General features: G+C 42.4%; 1 protein-coding gene across 2 annotated transcripts in view; it reads right to left on the reverse strand.

Moving 5' to 3' along the window:
• Positions 1 to 553: 553 nt before the first annotated feature.
• Positions 554 to 16315, reverse strand: part of SMIM36 (small integral membrane protein 36) — a 179000-nt gene continuing 163238 nt past the window's right edge. For both annotated transcript variants that reach the window (XR_010244536.1, XM_063963675.1), the window contains exon 2: positions 554 to 1078. The gene's annotated coding sequence lies outside the window, so the exon portion shown is untranslated. The remainder of the gene's footprint in view (positions 1079 to 16315) is intronic.

Genomic DNA, 16315 nt, shown 5'->3' on the forward strand with positions numbered 1-16315 from the left:
GACTGACAATGTTATGAATACAGATAGTTACTGATTATGTGTAAGGCGAGTTTTACTGGTGTACTTGTAACCAAGTTGTACTTGTGTGGGATATCTGGGACACTTACAAAGCTACAGTGAAAGTTGGCAGAGCCATAATGATACAACCCACTGTGAATCCCTTCAAAGTGTCCACCTCCCCTCCCCCCTACACACACACACACACACACACACACACACACACACACACACACACACACACACACACACACACACACACACACACACTTGCACAATACAGTACAAAGCAGTTGTAGAGCCATGGTAAATCAAATCACGGCACCAAGCCCCTCCACAATTGCACTTTGGACCTCCACTTCAAGAAATCGCCAACTATGCTACGTTGGCAAAAAAAAAAAATATTGTACTGTGATTAGAGAAAGATTTTGAACCCTTCAGAATAATTTACATTTATCCATGGGATCCTGTTTTAACAAATCACACAAAGAAAAGAGAACACAATAAAAAAATGTTTTTTTTTTTTAAATTTATTTAATATACACATTTCCGTGGCTCACTGTTGGCGTGGTTGGAAAAAGTGAATCTTTAAGATAATCAGCTTTATTACTAATTTGAGTCTGATTTTCTTAATTTATGTTCATTGTGCAAGTTTATGCATATGATATACAGTATTCTCCATTCAAAAACGATCTCTGAGGACCTCAGGGAGTCATTGATGCTCATGCAGCAGTAATATTTACAAACCTATTTCATAATATACTTGGCTTTCCACAGCTCCTCTTTCACTGTTGAGCAAATTATGTAGAAATGAAAAATGTCACCACTGTTCATAGTCTCATATGTGATCGTTCAGCAGAAATTACTCCACAGGTAAGGATAACAGTCACCCCAGGGGTTCCAAAGTACCGTATGGTAATGGCTAAAGAAATGCAGGTAACTCATTCATTGATGACACTCAACAAGTGTGGTGAGCATGGGAGGACACCATGGAGTACCGCTGTTCTTCAAAATTAACATTGTCCATCTCATAGTTTCCAAAGACCACTTGCACAATCCAGAAGGCATTTGAAAAAATATTCTGTGGATAGACAAAGTAAAATTAGAACTTTCTATCGCAAATAAGAAATATTGTACTACAGTCCCATAAAAGACATTCATCCCAATTGTAAAGCATGGTGAAAGTACCATGGTTCTTCACGACCAGACTGCTGTCAGTCACTTTGACAATTATACAGGAAAATGCCATAGCAGCTCAGCTGTTTGTAACTGAACCACTGAAGAATATGGTTAATACAGCACAACAATTCTAGAGTCATAAAGTCTACACCAGAATCACCAAAGAGTAATAGATTCTCTTTTGGGATTCTCTAATTCTCTTTTGGGAATCACAGTTAAAGGTCAGAGGGCTTATGCAATAACCCGAAAGCTGCACGCTCTATGGAAATTCTGGTGGGTCTCCCTGTATTTTTGAAACGGCAGTCATTTAGAAGGCAAAAAAAAAAAAGTCTCTGACTTTTGGGCAGCCCTACCCAGCTTCTATGGGCTGCTGACGATGCACTCCATAGAACCAGGTGTTTTGCATATGTGCAGTCCCCACCACTGGTATTGCGCATGTACCTGTCCCGGCACCCGCCAGATCCATTGTGCAGGTGCTGGGACCAGGTTGGCCGAGGCTCTCCTCTCCTGGCACAAGGGCAGCAGCCCCTCTCTTTCAAAGAGGTAGGAGCTGCCATTGGTTGTATTAAAATACATTTAGACGTACCAGTTGTAAGTGGGCTGGGTGAAAAGGAACTTTATATGAACTTAGTCATTCATTCCTGATCATTGTGCCCTACATTATATAAATATTTAACTTATTTTAAAAACATACAAATACATTAATTTGTCATCTCCATGATTCAGCGATGTTTTGCTCATGTTAAAGTCTATCAATGATATTTTGACAACAGCAAGTCCATTTTCCGATGTATCAATGCACATGCTCCGTGGCCGCAGGTTTGCAATTATGAGCACCTACAGTCTATTTAACTCAGTCACATCTCCACCTTTGGCTGAATAGCAATGGCAACTAGACATTTGTAAGTAAGATAATGTTCTGAGGGTGTGCTTTGTGTGTATGGGTGGAAATGGGAACTATGCTGAGTTGAGCATATGCAAAGATACGTATGATTTCAGATAGTCTTCTTGCACCAAGGATTGAGCTGGTGAAAGTGCTTGCTGATAGTGATGACAGGTACTTCAGCAAACAGATGGATGGGTAGAGATGCGGTAGCTTTGCATATGGGTGAATATCTGTGCCCACACTTGTTGTCGACTAGCCCGGAACTTTGATTCAACACCAGTATGTTCTGTGTAGCCCATCAATGACAGTTGTTACTCTGCTTCTGTTCTAATAGTTTTCATGACTGTATTGATACTCTTGGAATTATATGGATCAGAAAGATATATCGGCCACATCGGTAAGTGTATATGCTCTATTTGCGCGCCTCTGCGGTCGTCAGCGATGTCTTCTGGACGGCCCTAAAGACATCGCTAACAAGGGCCATGCTACTGAATTAGTGTGTATCCAGTTTAAGAGCAGCGCACTAATGACATGAATTGGGATACGGCAGATCAAGAGGGTGGACGGTCCAGCCTGTAAAATATTACATATTAAATGGAAGGATGAATAGTTGGAGGGGGATGTGGTTAAGATACTTGTTGGAGGGATGAAAGAGAAAGTATTAAGTTATAAGGAGGGTTGTTATGCTTTAATAAGGTGGATTTAAAGGAACTTACGAGCTGGAAAGGCTGGTGGAGAATCTGATTTGAAAAGGAAATAAGTTCCAAAGAATGAAAGCACATATGGAAATAAATAGTAAAGTAGCTGATGAGGTTTTTCAGCGAGATGGTATAGAGTGAGAAGAGATGGGGGGGGGCGGGCGAGAACAGACCCTTAGGGGACCAGTACAGGAGAAGATAGTGAGGTACAGGTGGAGACAGAGGTAGAGACAGGAAATGAGCAGCTGGTTATGTGGGGCTTGAACCATGATGGGATGGAGTTGTGGAGTCAAAAATCTCTCCACAAAATGGGTTATACCTTAATAAAACAATAGTTCTTATCGATGCTAAGCACTTTTACAATGAAATATCTAAGATATTTTATGCTTAGAAAATTGACTATGACTTTTCTCATTTAAATACTCTGGAAACCTTTGACCAGTGGCGACACATGAAGATATCGTTATACGGGATGTAGAGGGCCAATGCTTAGAATGACAGCGGGTAGAAGACCAGTGTTAAAATCCCAACAGCTGACAGAATCCCGATGCCTGAATCTTGACTGCCGACATCCAAACGTAAGTGTGCTGGGGAGGGTTAGGGATAGGCGGGGAGGGTTAGGGATAGGATGGAGGGGGGAGGGAATTATGGTTAGGCACTGGGGGAGTCTTAGGGTTAGGCTGTGGGAAGTTAGGTGTTAGGGTTAGGCTGCAAGAATAGAGGGTTTAGGTGTGGGAAGGGAGGGGTAGGGTGGGAGAGAGTTAGCATACTTACCGACCCCATGTCGGGATTCTAAAGCATTGGGATGCTGCTGTCGATCATGTGACTGCCAGCATTCTAAGCCCTGGGATCCCATACCCAACCCGTTTATACATACTGAGGTGGATTTTGAAGAAATATGTAACAATAAATATATACAGTAATGAGTATTTGCTTAGGGAATTGGCTTCAACAAGTAATGTGGATCAATAGTCTTCAGTATGTCATATAGTCTATGCAAATCACTAATTGTCAAATCTCTTTACCATCTCCAAAATGCTTTAATGAAGTGAAGTCTGGCTACAGGAGAGGCTACTACATTATACTTATTTCATTTCCATGCTCCGATTATCATTTCAGGACCTTCTTGTTATTGTGACATTGATAATTATCTTACTGAAAAAGCTACTAAGTGGTGCAGACAGTGGTACTCCTGCCCACTGTGCACTCCTGACTTCCATTGGCAAACTGTGCTGCGAGCCATATTAGCGGCGGGGTCTGAATGACTCCCTTAATTCTAAGTAAGAAAGGTCATGTAACTGTGCACCTTGGTAAATCCATGCTGCACGGCATGTTGGGCAGATGTAACATGTGCAGAGAGAGTTCGATATTGGTGGGGTGTGTTCAAACTCAAATTTAAATTACAGTATAAAAATACAGCGCTATATAACATTTGTGGGCTACATGTCAAAGCCGACAGTATTTATCCTGCACAGAAGTAATGTAAATGTATTTGTTCCCCATGCATTGCAACATGATTGTCCGGGTGCACAGTTACTTGCACTTTCTTACTTTATTCCCAGTCAGAATCAGGCCCACTGTGCCCAGATAAGTGCATACACCACTAACCTGAAGTGTCAAAATAAGCTTTACTTGCCTACTCTCCCAGAGCCTGCGGAAGACACCCAATATTCTGGTAGTCCTCTGCACGCCCTGGAAAAGTACCCCTCCCACATCATGTCCGCTTCCTAGTAAAGTAGGCAGAATGGGGAGAGGGGACGGGGCTTAGTGATGCGATACTATTGTTAGTGCATAATTTTTTCCACCCCTATTAAAATTAGTGATGAGCGGGTTCGGTTTCTCGGAAACCGAACCCCCCCGGACTTCACCCTTTTTACACGGGTCCGAGCCATACTCGGATTCTCCCGTATGGCTCGGTTAACCCGAGCGCGCCCGAACGTCATCATCCCGCTGTCGGATTCTCGCGAGATTCGGATTCTATATAAGCAGCCGCGCGTCGCCGCCATTTTCACTCGTGCATTGGAGATGATAGGGAGAGGACGTGGCTGGCGTCCTCTCTGTTTATATAGTAGAAGACAGTTTCATTTGATTGGTTGTTTATTGCTAATTGTGGGGAGGATTGGGGAGCAGCTGTTAGGAGTACAGTGCAGAGTTTTGCTGATAATAAGTAACCACCAGTTTATCCGTTCTCTGCCTGAAAAAAACGCTCCATACCATATCTGTGCTCAGTGTGCTGCATGATATATCTGTGCTGAGTGCTCACACTGCTTAATTGTGGGGACTGGGAAGCAGCTATAGCAGGAGTACAGTGCAGAGTTTTGCTGACAGTGACCACCAGTATACGTTGTCTGCCTGAAAAACACTCCATATCTGTGCTCACAGTGTGCTGCTTTATTGTGGGGACTGGGGACCACCAGTATAATTAATATTATATAGGAGAGTGCACTGCTGTACCTACCTCTGTGTCGTCACTCGTCATCCATTAAGTATACTATCCATCTACATTGTATACCTGTGGTGCATTTTAGACTAGTTTAGCAGTTTGCTGACAGTGTCCACCAGTATACTATATATAGCAGTATGGTAGGCCACTGCTGTACCTACCTCTGTGTCGTCACTCGTCATCGATTAAGTATACTATCCATCTACATTGTATACCTGTGGTGCATTTTAGACTAGTTTAGCAGTTTGCTGACAGTGTCCACCAGTATACTATATATAGCAGTACAGTAGGCCACTGCTGTACCTACCTCTGTGTCGTCACTCGTCATCCATTAAGTATACTATCCATCTACATTGTATACCTGTGGTGCATTTTAGACTAGTTTAGCAGTTTGCTGACAGTGTCCACCAGTATACTATATATAGCAGTACGGTAGGCCACTGCTGTACCTACCTCTGTGTCGTCACTCGTCAACCATTAAGTATACTATCCATCTACATTGAATACCTGTGGTGCATTTTAGACTAGTTTAGCAGTTTGCTGACAGTGTCCACCAGTATACTATATATAGCAGTACGGTAGGCCACTGCTGTACCTACCTCTGTGTCGTCACTCGTCATACATTAAGTATACTATCCATCTACATTGTATACCTGTGGTGCATTTTAGACTAGTTTAGCAGTTTGCTGACAGTGTCGTCCAGTAAATTCCACACATTAAAATATGGAGAACAAAAATGTGGAGGTTAAAAAAATAGGGAAAGATCAAGATCCACTTCCACCTCGTGCTGAAGCTGCTGCCACTAGTCATGGCCGAGACGATGAAATGCCATCAACGTCGTCTGCCAAGGCCGATGCCCAATGTCATAGTAGAGAGCATGTAAAATCCAAAACACAAAGGTTCAGTAAAATGACCCAAAAATCAAAATTAAAAGCGTCTGAGGAGAAGCGTAAACTTGCCAATATGCCATTTACGACACGGAGTGGCAAGGAACGGCTGAGGCCCTGGCCTATGCTCATGGCTAGTGGTTCAGCTTCAAATGAGGATGGAAGCACTCATCCTCTCGCTAGAAAAAAGAAAAGACTTAAGCTGGCAAAAGCACAGCAAAGAACTGTGCGTTCTTCGAAATCACAAATCCCCAAGGAGAGTCCAATTGTGTCGGTTGCGATGCCTGACCTTCCCAACACTGGACGGGAAGAGCTTGCGCCTTCCACCATTTGCACGCCCCCTGCAAGTGCTGGAAGGAGCACCCGCAGTCCAGTTCCTGATAGTCAAATTGAAGATGTCAGTGTTGAAGTACACAAGGATGGGGATATGGGTGTTGCTGGCGCTGGGGAGGAAATTGACAAGGAGGATTCTGATGGTGAGGTGGTTTGTTTAAGTCAGGCACCCGGGGAGACACCTGTTGTCCGTGGGAGGAATATGGCCATTGACATGCCTGGTCAAAATACAAAAAAAAAATCAGCTCTTCGGTGTGGAATTATTTAAACAAAAATGCGGACAACAGGTGTCAAGCCGTGTGTTGCCTTTGTCAAGCTGTAATAAGTAGGGGTAAGGACGTTAACCACCTCGGAACATCCTCCCTTATACGTCACCTGCAGCGCATTCATCATAAGTCAGTGACAAGTTCAAAAACTTTGGGTGACAGCGGAAGCAGTCCACTGACCACTAAATCCCATCCTCTTGTAACCAAGCTCCTGCAAATCACACCACCAACTCCCTCAGTGTCAATTTCCTCCTTACCCAGGAAAGCCAATAGTCCTGCAGGCCATGTCACTGTCAAGTCTGACGAGTCCTCTCCTGCCTGGGATTCCTCCGATGCATCCTTGAGTGTAACGCCTACTGCTGCTTGCGCTGCTGTTGTTGCTGCTGGGAGTCGATCGTCATCCCAGAGGGGAAGTCGGAAGACCACTTGTACTACTTCCAGTAAGCAATTGACTGTCCAACAGTCCTTTGCGAGGAAGATGAAATATCACAGCAGTCATCCTGCTGCAAAGCGGATAACCGAGGCCTTGGCAGCCTGGGCGGTGAGAAACGTGGTTCCGGTATCCATCGTTAATTCAGAGCAAACTGTAGACTTGATTGAGGTACTGTGTCCCCGGTACCAAATACCATCTAGGTTCCATTTCTCTAGGCAGGCGATACCGAAAATGTACACAGACCTCAGAAAAAGACTCACCAGTGTCCTAAAAAATGCCGTTGTACCCAATGTCCACTTAACCACGGACATGTGGACAAGTGGAGCAGGGCAGACTCAGGACTATATGACTGTGACAGCCCACTGGGTAGATGTATTGCCTCCCGCAGCAAGAACAGCAGCTGCGGCACCAGTAGCAGCATCTCGCAAATGCCAACTCGTTCCTAGGCAGGCTACGCTTTGTATCACCGCTTTCCAGAATAGGCACACAGCTGAAAACCTCTTACGGCAACTGAGGAAGATCATCGCAGAATGGCTTACCCCAATTGGACTCTCCTGGGGATTTGTGACATCGGACAACGCCAGCAATATTGTGCGTGCATTACATCTGGGCAAATTCCATCAGGTCCCATGTTTTGCACATACCTTGAATTTGGTGGTGCAGAATTATTTAAAAAACGACAGGGGCGTGCAAGAGATGCTGTCGGTGGCCCGAAGAATTGCGGGCCACTTTCGGCATTCATGCACCACGTACAGAAGACTGGAGCACCACCAAACATTCCTGAACCTGCCCTGCCATCATGTGAAGCAAGAGGTGGTAACGAGGTGGAATTCAACCCTCTATATGCTTCAGAGGATGGAGGAGCAGCAAAAGGCCATTCAAGCCTATACATCTGGTCACGATATAGGCAAAGGAGGTGGAATGCACCTGACTCAAGTGCAGTGGAGAATGATTTCAACGTTGTGCAAGGTTCTGCAACCCTTTGAACTTGCCACACGTGAAGTCAGTTCAGACACTGCCAGCCTGAGTCAGGTCATTCCCCTTATCAGGCTTTTGCAGAAGAAGCTGGAGACATTGAAGGAGGAGCTAAAACAGAGCGATTCCGCTAGGCATGTGGGACTTGTGGATGGAACCCTTAATTCGCTTAACCAGGATTCACGGGTGGTCAAAAGTATTGTATCTGCACACTCACTCATTTTATCAGAAAAAAATCTGGAACAGAAGTTCCATAGCAAAACCCCTATAAGATTATTGGTAACTACCATTCACTGCGGGGGTGCTACCATCTACAGCTATAGTAAACACAAGAAGAAGAAGGAGGAAAGGGCTGTATTATCGGTGCACGTAAAGAGGATTAGACCTGGTTATTACATCCCCCTATAATGATTTAAAATTTAACTTTTATTCATATCAATTAGATATTAGTGTGAGAATTAACAACACACAAACTAGGAGTATAGGCGAAACATAGAGGTTAAAATATAACAAACAAACATAGAAGTGCAATGGAGTATAATAAAGGTGATTTTGAGATTTAAAAAGTGTGTCCGCGTGTCTTATTCTAATGTCTAGATGTATATAATGTATCACTCCCAAATTGGATCTTTATTTAATTATTTGTCCAGTCAATTTCTAAAAGGAACACTGAGAGGTATGGATATTAATAATATATCTTCAATATAAATGTATTAAGATAATCGTCACAATATCCACATGAGACAAGTGTAGGTGATATACTACCCAGTGTGCAACACTCTGTTATGATACTTAGATGTACATTTTATTGTTGTCCCAAAGAGGGAAGATCTTATTTATTAAAGACTGTTGACTCATTGAAACTGTTTAGAGTTAGCATAAATATAATCAAAGATTTGCCACAGTATATTATCACATTAAATGTGAACAGTATATTGTCTAGCGTGTAACACTATCAGATATTAACGATATATACCACTTTAATATTCAGATGTATGTATCATTTTTATCCCAGGAAAGAACCTTCTTTATTTAGGGACTGTTGACACTTTAAGGCTAGTCAAGATCAGCTCAAGTGTATTGAGATATTGATCGCTATATGTAATCAGATAGAATCCCAGTAATAAATTGTTAGGTGTGTGACACTCTATTGTGATATCCAGATGCTATCACTATTAAAGCATATAACACTCTGTTCTGATCTTAAGGTGTACACACTATTATTATCCCTAGAAGGAAGACGCCTTCTTTATCTGGGACTGGTGACACCTTCAGATTATTCAGAATCAAATTTGAGTGTATTAAATTGTCATCACAATATGCTATATGGGTGATGAAATGTCATATAATTGACAATTTGTTATAATATTCTGGTGTACACTATTATTGTCCCTAGGAGGAAGGCGCCTCCATTATTAAGGACTGGTGACACCAGAAAAAGAACTCTTTCATTCTTAAATAGCAATGATATCTTCCCAAGTGATAGTATATATTAAACCAATAGATTATGTATCACCTCCCAACGTCTCAATGAATTACTATACAGAGCAATCTTTTGATTTATTTTCACTTATAGCATCAATTTCAAGAAGAAATTCTATTAGTGTGGCTTATACACACCACATGGAATCAGTGTATATTTTCTGAGTGGTTTAAACAATTGTATCCTGAATGTTTCTGTGTGTTTACTACACAGTGTGTTCTGAAACATTTGTTGCAATCATCCCTACTAGATTATGTCACAGGTGTCTCATGGCAGTCTTATAGGCCCTACACACATGCCGATATTCTGAAAGGTATGAACGATCTCGTTCATAAATGAACGAGAACTCGTTCATATCTTTCAGTGTGGAGACACCAGCGATGAACGATGCGCGGCCCCGCGCTCGTTCATCGCTGATCTCCCGTCGGCTGTGCATGCAGGCCAATATGGACGATCTCGTCCATATTTGCCTGCACTTCAATGCAGCCGGGTGACGGGGGGAGTGAAGAAACTTCACTCCCCCCGTCACTGCCCCCCCCCGCCGCCGGGTTGCTCGTCGGCCGTATCGGCCGTCGGGCACCTCGGCGGCGCATCGCCGAGTGTGTAGGGCCCCTTACACTTGTCAGATACAAATACAATGTATCTTTTCTTAGTTCTACATTACTGTCTGTTCTTGTGTCGTTTCAGACATCAGAAAATCAATTTAGCTAGTGCAGTGCTGATTATTATTTCACTAAGTCACTTATCTATAGCGTAACACTGCAGCTCTGTGTGATTGATAATCATCTGTGTTTATTACAGAGTATATTCTGAAACATTTATTGCAGTCACCACTGCTAAATTATATTATAGATGTCTCATAGCATTTTTAGACTTATCATGTATACATATACTGCATCCCTTCTCAGTTCCACGTAATTATTTATGTTGTTTCAAAAAGTCTATTAATTAGTGCAGTGCTGTTAGTGGTCTCACTGAGTCACTATCTGACAACTAGAACTGCAGTTCTCTATGATTGATGGTCATCTATCAGCTGCTTTGCACTAGTACTATTAGTTTGTCATACATAGAAATAATATATTCTTTCTCAGCTCCACATGATTACCTAATATTTCTTATATAGTGTATTGGCTAGTGCGGTGCTACTTGTTGTCTCACTGAATCACTGTCTATTAGATTGACAATCATCTATCAGCTACCTTGCACCAGTACTATAAACTAACACTGCACACATTGTAGAGTTAACATTGACTAGACATTTTTATCTTAATCATAGAACATAGACATAGAAACATGCGGACACACGCTGCCCACATGCGTGTTCCGCCGCTACACTGACGAAGCCCTGACGAAGAAGTCAGTGTAGCGGCGGAACACGGGCAGCGTGTGACCGCGTGTTTCTATGTCTATGTTCTATGAGTAAGATAAAAATGTCTAGTCAATGTTAACTCTACAATGTGTGCAGTGTTAGTTTATAGTAATGTAGAACTAAGAAAAGATACATTGTATCTGACAAGTGTAAGACTGCCATGAGACACCTGTGACATAATCTAGTAGGGATGATTGCAACAAATGTTTCAGAACACACTGTGTAGTAAACACACAGAAACATTCAGGATACAATTGTTTAAACCACTCAGAAAATATACACTGATTCCATGTGGTGTGTATAAGCCACACTAATAGAATTTCTTCTTGAAATTGATGCTATAAGTGAAAATAAATCAAAAGATTGCTCTGTATAGTAATTCATTGAGACGTTGGGAGGTGATACATAATCTATTGGTTTAATATATACTATCACTTGGGAAGATATCATTGCTATTTAAGAATGAAAGAGTTCTTTTTCTGGTGTCACCAGTCCTTAATAATGGAGGCGCCTTCCTCCTAGGGACAATAATAGTGTACACCAGAATATTATAACAAATTGTCAATTATATGACATTTCATCACCCATATAGCATATTGTGATGACAATTTAATACACTCAAATTTGATTCTGAATAATCTGAAGGTGTCACCAGTCCCAGATAAAGAAGGCGTCTTCCTTCTAGGGATAATAATAGTGTGTACACCTTAAGATCAGAACAGAGTGTTATATGCTTTAATAGTGATAGCATCTGGATATCACAATAGAGTGTCACACACCTAACAATTTATTACTGGGATTCTATCTGATTACATATAGCGATCAATATCTCAATACACTTGAGCTGATCTTGACTAGCCTTAAAGTGTCAACAGTCCCTAAATAAAGAAGGTTCTTTCCTGGGATAAAAATGATACATACATCTGAATATTAGAGTGGTATATATCGTTAATATCTGATAGTGTTACACGCTAGACAATATACTGTTCACATTTAATGTGATAATATACTGTGGCAAATCTTTGATTATATTTAAGCTGACTCTAAACAGTTTCAATGAGTCAACAGTCTTTAATAAATAAGATCTTCCCTCTTTGGGACAACAATAAAATGTACATCTAAGTATCATAACAGAGTGTTGCACACTGGGCAGTATATCACCTACACTTGTCTCATGTGGATATTGTGACGATTATCTTAATACATTTATATTGAAGATATATTATTAATATCCATACCTCTCAGTGTTCCTTTTAGAAATTGACTGGACAAATAATTAAATAAAGATCCAATTTGGGAGTGATACATTATATACATCTAGACATTAGAATAAGACACGCAGACACACTTTTTAAATCTCAAAATCACCTTTATTATACTCCATTGCACTTCTATGTTTGTTTGTTATATTTTAACCTCTATGTTTCGCCTATCCTCCTAGTTTGTGTGTTGTTAATTCTCACACTAATTTCTAATAGATATGAATAAAAGTTAAATTTTAAATCATTATAGGGGGATGTGATAACCAGGTCTAATCCTCTTTACGTGCACGATAATACAGCCCTTTCCTCCTTCTTCTTCTTGTGTTCACGGGTGGTCAATCTGTTGAAATCAGAGCACTACATTTTGGCCACCGTGCTCGATCCTAAATTTAAAACCTACGTTGTATCTCTCTTTCCGGCAGACACAAGTCTGCAGAGGTTCAAAGACCTGCTGGTGAGAAAATTGTCAAGTCAAGCGGAACGTTACCCGTCACCATCTCCTCCTTCACATTCTCCCGCAACTGGGGGTGCGAGGAAAAGGCTAAGAATTCCGAGCCCACCCGCTGGCGGTGATGCAGGGCAGTCTGGAGCGAGAGCTGACATCTGGTCCGGACTGAAGGACCTGGCAACGATTACTGACATGTCGTCTACTGTCACTGCATATGATTCTCTCACCATTGAAAGAATGGTGGAGGATTATATGAGTGACCGCATCCAAGTAGGCACGTCAGACAGTCCATACGTATACTGGCAGGAAAAAGAGGCAATTTGGAGGCCCTTGCAGAAACTGGCTTTATTCTACCTAAGTTGCCCTCCCTCCAGTGTGTACTCCGAAAGAGTGTTTAGTGCAGCCGCTCACCTTGTCAGTAATCGACGTACGAGGTTACTTCCAGAAAATGTGGAGAAGATGATGTTCATTAAAATGAATTATAATCAATTCCTCCGTGGAGACATTGACCAGCAGCAATTGCCTCCAGAAAGTACACGGGGACCTGAGATGGTGGATTCCAGTGGGGACTAATTAATAATCTGTGAGGAGGGGGATGTACACAGTGAAAGGGGTGAGGAATCGGAGGATGATGATGAGGTGGACATCTTGCCTCTGTAGAGCCAGTTTGTGCAAGGAGAGATTGATTGCTTCTTTTTTGGTAGGGGCCCAAACCAACCAGTCATTTCAGTCACAGTCGTGTGGCAGACCCTGTCACTGAAATGATGGGTTCGTTAACGTGTGCATGTCCTGTTTATACAACATAAGGGTGGGTGGGAGGGCCCAAGGACAATTCCATCTCAAACCTCTTTTTTCTTTCATTTTTCTTTGCATCATGTGCTGTTTGGGGACAATTTTTTTGAAGGGCCATCCTGCCTGACACTGCAGTGCCACTCCTAGATGGGCCAGGTGTTTGTGTCGGCCACTTGTGTCGCTTAGCTTAGTCACACAGCGACCTTGGTGCGCCTCTTTTTTTCTTTGCATCATGTGCTGTTTGGGGAGTATTTTTTTGAAGGGCCATCCTGCCTGACACTGCAGTGCCACTCTTAGATGGGCCAGGTGTTTGTGTCGGCCACTTGGGTCGCTTAGCTTAGTCACACAGCGACCTTGGTGCGCCTCTTTTTTTCTTTGCATCATGTGCTGTTTGGGGAGTATTTTTTTGAAGGGCCATCCTGCCTGACAATGCAGTGCCACTCCTAGATGGGCCAGGTGTTTGTGTCGGCCACTTGGGTCGCTTAGCTTAGTCACACAGCTACCTCATTGCGCCTCTTTTTTTCTTTGCATCATGTGCTGTTTGGGGAGTATTTTTTTGAAGTGCCATCCTGTCTGACACTGCAGTGCCACTCCAAGATGGGCCAGGTGTTTGTGTCGGCCACTTGTGTCGCTTAGCTTAGTCACACAGCGACCTTGGTGCGCCTCTTTTTTTCTTTGCATCATGTGCTGTTTGGGGAGTATTTTTTTGAAGTGCCATCCTGTCTGACACTGCAGTGCCACTCCTAGATGGGCCAGGTATTTGTGTCGGCCACTTGTGTCACTTAGCTTAGTCACACAGCGACCTTGGTGCGCCTCTTTTTTTCTTTGCATCATGTGCTGTTTGGGGAGTATTTTTTTGAAGGGCCATCCTGCCTGACAATGCAGTGCCACTCCTAGATGGGCCAGGTGTTTGTGTCGGCCACTTGGGTCGCTTAGCTTAGTCACACAGCTACCTCATTGCGCCTCTTTTTTTCTTTGCATCATGTGCTGTTTGGGGAGTATTTTTTTGAAGTGCCATCCTGTCTGACACTGCAGTGCCACTCCTAGATGGGCCAGGTGTTTGTGTCTGCCACTTGTGTCGCTTAGCTTAGTCACACAGCGACCTTGGTGCGTTTTTTTTTTTCTTTGCATCATGTGCTGTTTGGGGACAATTTTTTTGAAGGGCCATCCTGCCTGACACTGCAGTGCCACTCCTAGATGGGCCAGGTGTTTGTGTCAGCCACTTGGGTCGCTTAGCTTAGTCACACAGCTACCTCATTGCGCCTCTTTTTTTCTTTGCATCATGTGCTGTTTGGGGAGTATTTTTTTGAAGTGCCATCCTGTCTGACACTGCAGTGCCACTTCTAGATGGGCCAGGTGTTTGTGTCGGCCACTTGTGTCGCTTAGCTTAGCCATCCAGCGACCTTGGTGCAAATTTTAGGACTAAAAATAATATTGTGAGGTGTGAGGTGTTCAGAATAGACTGAAAATGAGTGGAAATTATGGTTATTGAGGTTAATAATACTATGGGATCAAAATGACCCCCAAATTCTATGATTTACGCTGTTTTTGAGGGTTTTTTGAAAAAAAACACCTGAATCCAAAACACACCCGAATCCGACAAAAATTTTTCGGAGAGGTTTTGCCAAAACGCGTCCGAATCCAAAACACGGCCGCGGAACCGAACCCAAAACCAAAACACAAAACCCGAAAAATTTCCGGTGCACATCACTAATTAAAATATGTGTGATTTGCAGCATTTTACCCCCCTATCATGGCACACATCCGTCTCCATTCAGGGATTCTTTTGCAGAAGAAACAACAAAAGTTGGCAGGCGTGGAACAAGCATTTTATAGACCATACCACTTTTATTTAAGCTTCTTTTGTTCAGTGTTAATGCTTATTACACTACTGCAACTGCTCTTCCTTGCTTGTGTTAACCATTCCTTCTAATTCAATAATTGACTATTGTACTTTTTTTTTATAATAAATCTTTAGTGATTTAAGCAGTAACAATAGTATAACATACAAGCAGTATTACACTCAGTTTCACAATGTCACAAGTAGTGAATCATAGGTGTACAGCTACGTGAAAAGTTAAACTGAACATTCAAATGAGGCGGGGGGGGTGGGACGACGACAAGAGGGGCAGACAGAGGCAAACAGGGACAGACAAAAGGGAAAACATAGGTAGTACATCAGGCATGCCGACTGTGGGTCTAATTCAGATCTGATCGCAGCAGCAAATTTGTTAGCTAATGGACAAAACCATGTGCACTGCAGGGGGGGGGGGGGGCAGATATAACATGTGCATAGAGAGAGATTTGGGAGGGGTGTGTTCTAACTGAAATCTAAATTGCAGTGAAAAAATAAAGCAGCCAGTATTTACACTGCATAGAAACAAAATAACCCACCCAAATCTAACTCTCTCTGCACATGATATATCTGCCTCCCCTGCAGTGCACATGGTTTTGCCCATTAGCTAACAAATTTGCTGCTTCGATCAGATCTGAATTAGGCCCTGTGAAACGTTAAGAAGTTCAAATACAGATTAAATCAAGGGTCCATACTGTCTCCTGGAGAGTGTAAAACAGTTAAGTCTACAGAATCACTATGTATAGTGAACTGTCCCTGCCTCTCCCGGTATTCATTGCCTTTTAAACCACTTCACGTGTATCGAAGATGCTGATGAACTATATTTGCAATTGGCTGTTTCAAATAGGTTATGTTTGTGGATCTTATTCACAATAAGTTGTATACAGGGCACGGAAGCTGGTTAGTACTATTGTACTTCTAAAATCAAATGTATGTTTCTCAAAAAATCTTTTACTTATAAAATAGAAATAGTGCATCACTGAATTTCATGTATTCCCTCCAAGCAGAG

Source organism: Pseudophryne corroboree, chromosome 3, assembly GCF_028390025.1.
Source record: "Pseudophryne corroboree isolate aPseCor3 chromosome 3, aPseCor3.hap2, whole genome shotgun sequence".
Taxonomy (NCBI): domain Eukaryota; kingdom Metazoa; phylum Chordata; class Amphibia; order Anura; family Myobatrachidae; genus Pseudophryne; species Pseudophryne corroboree.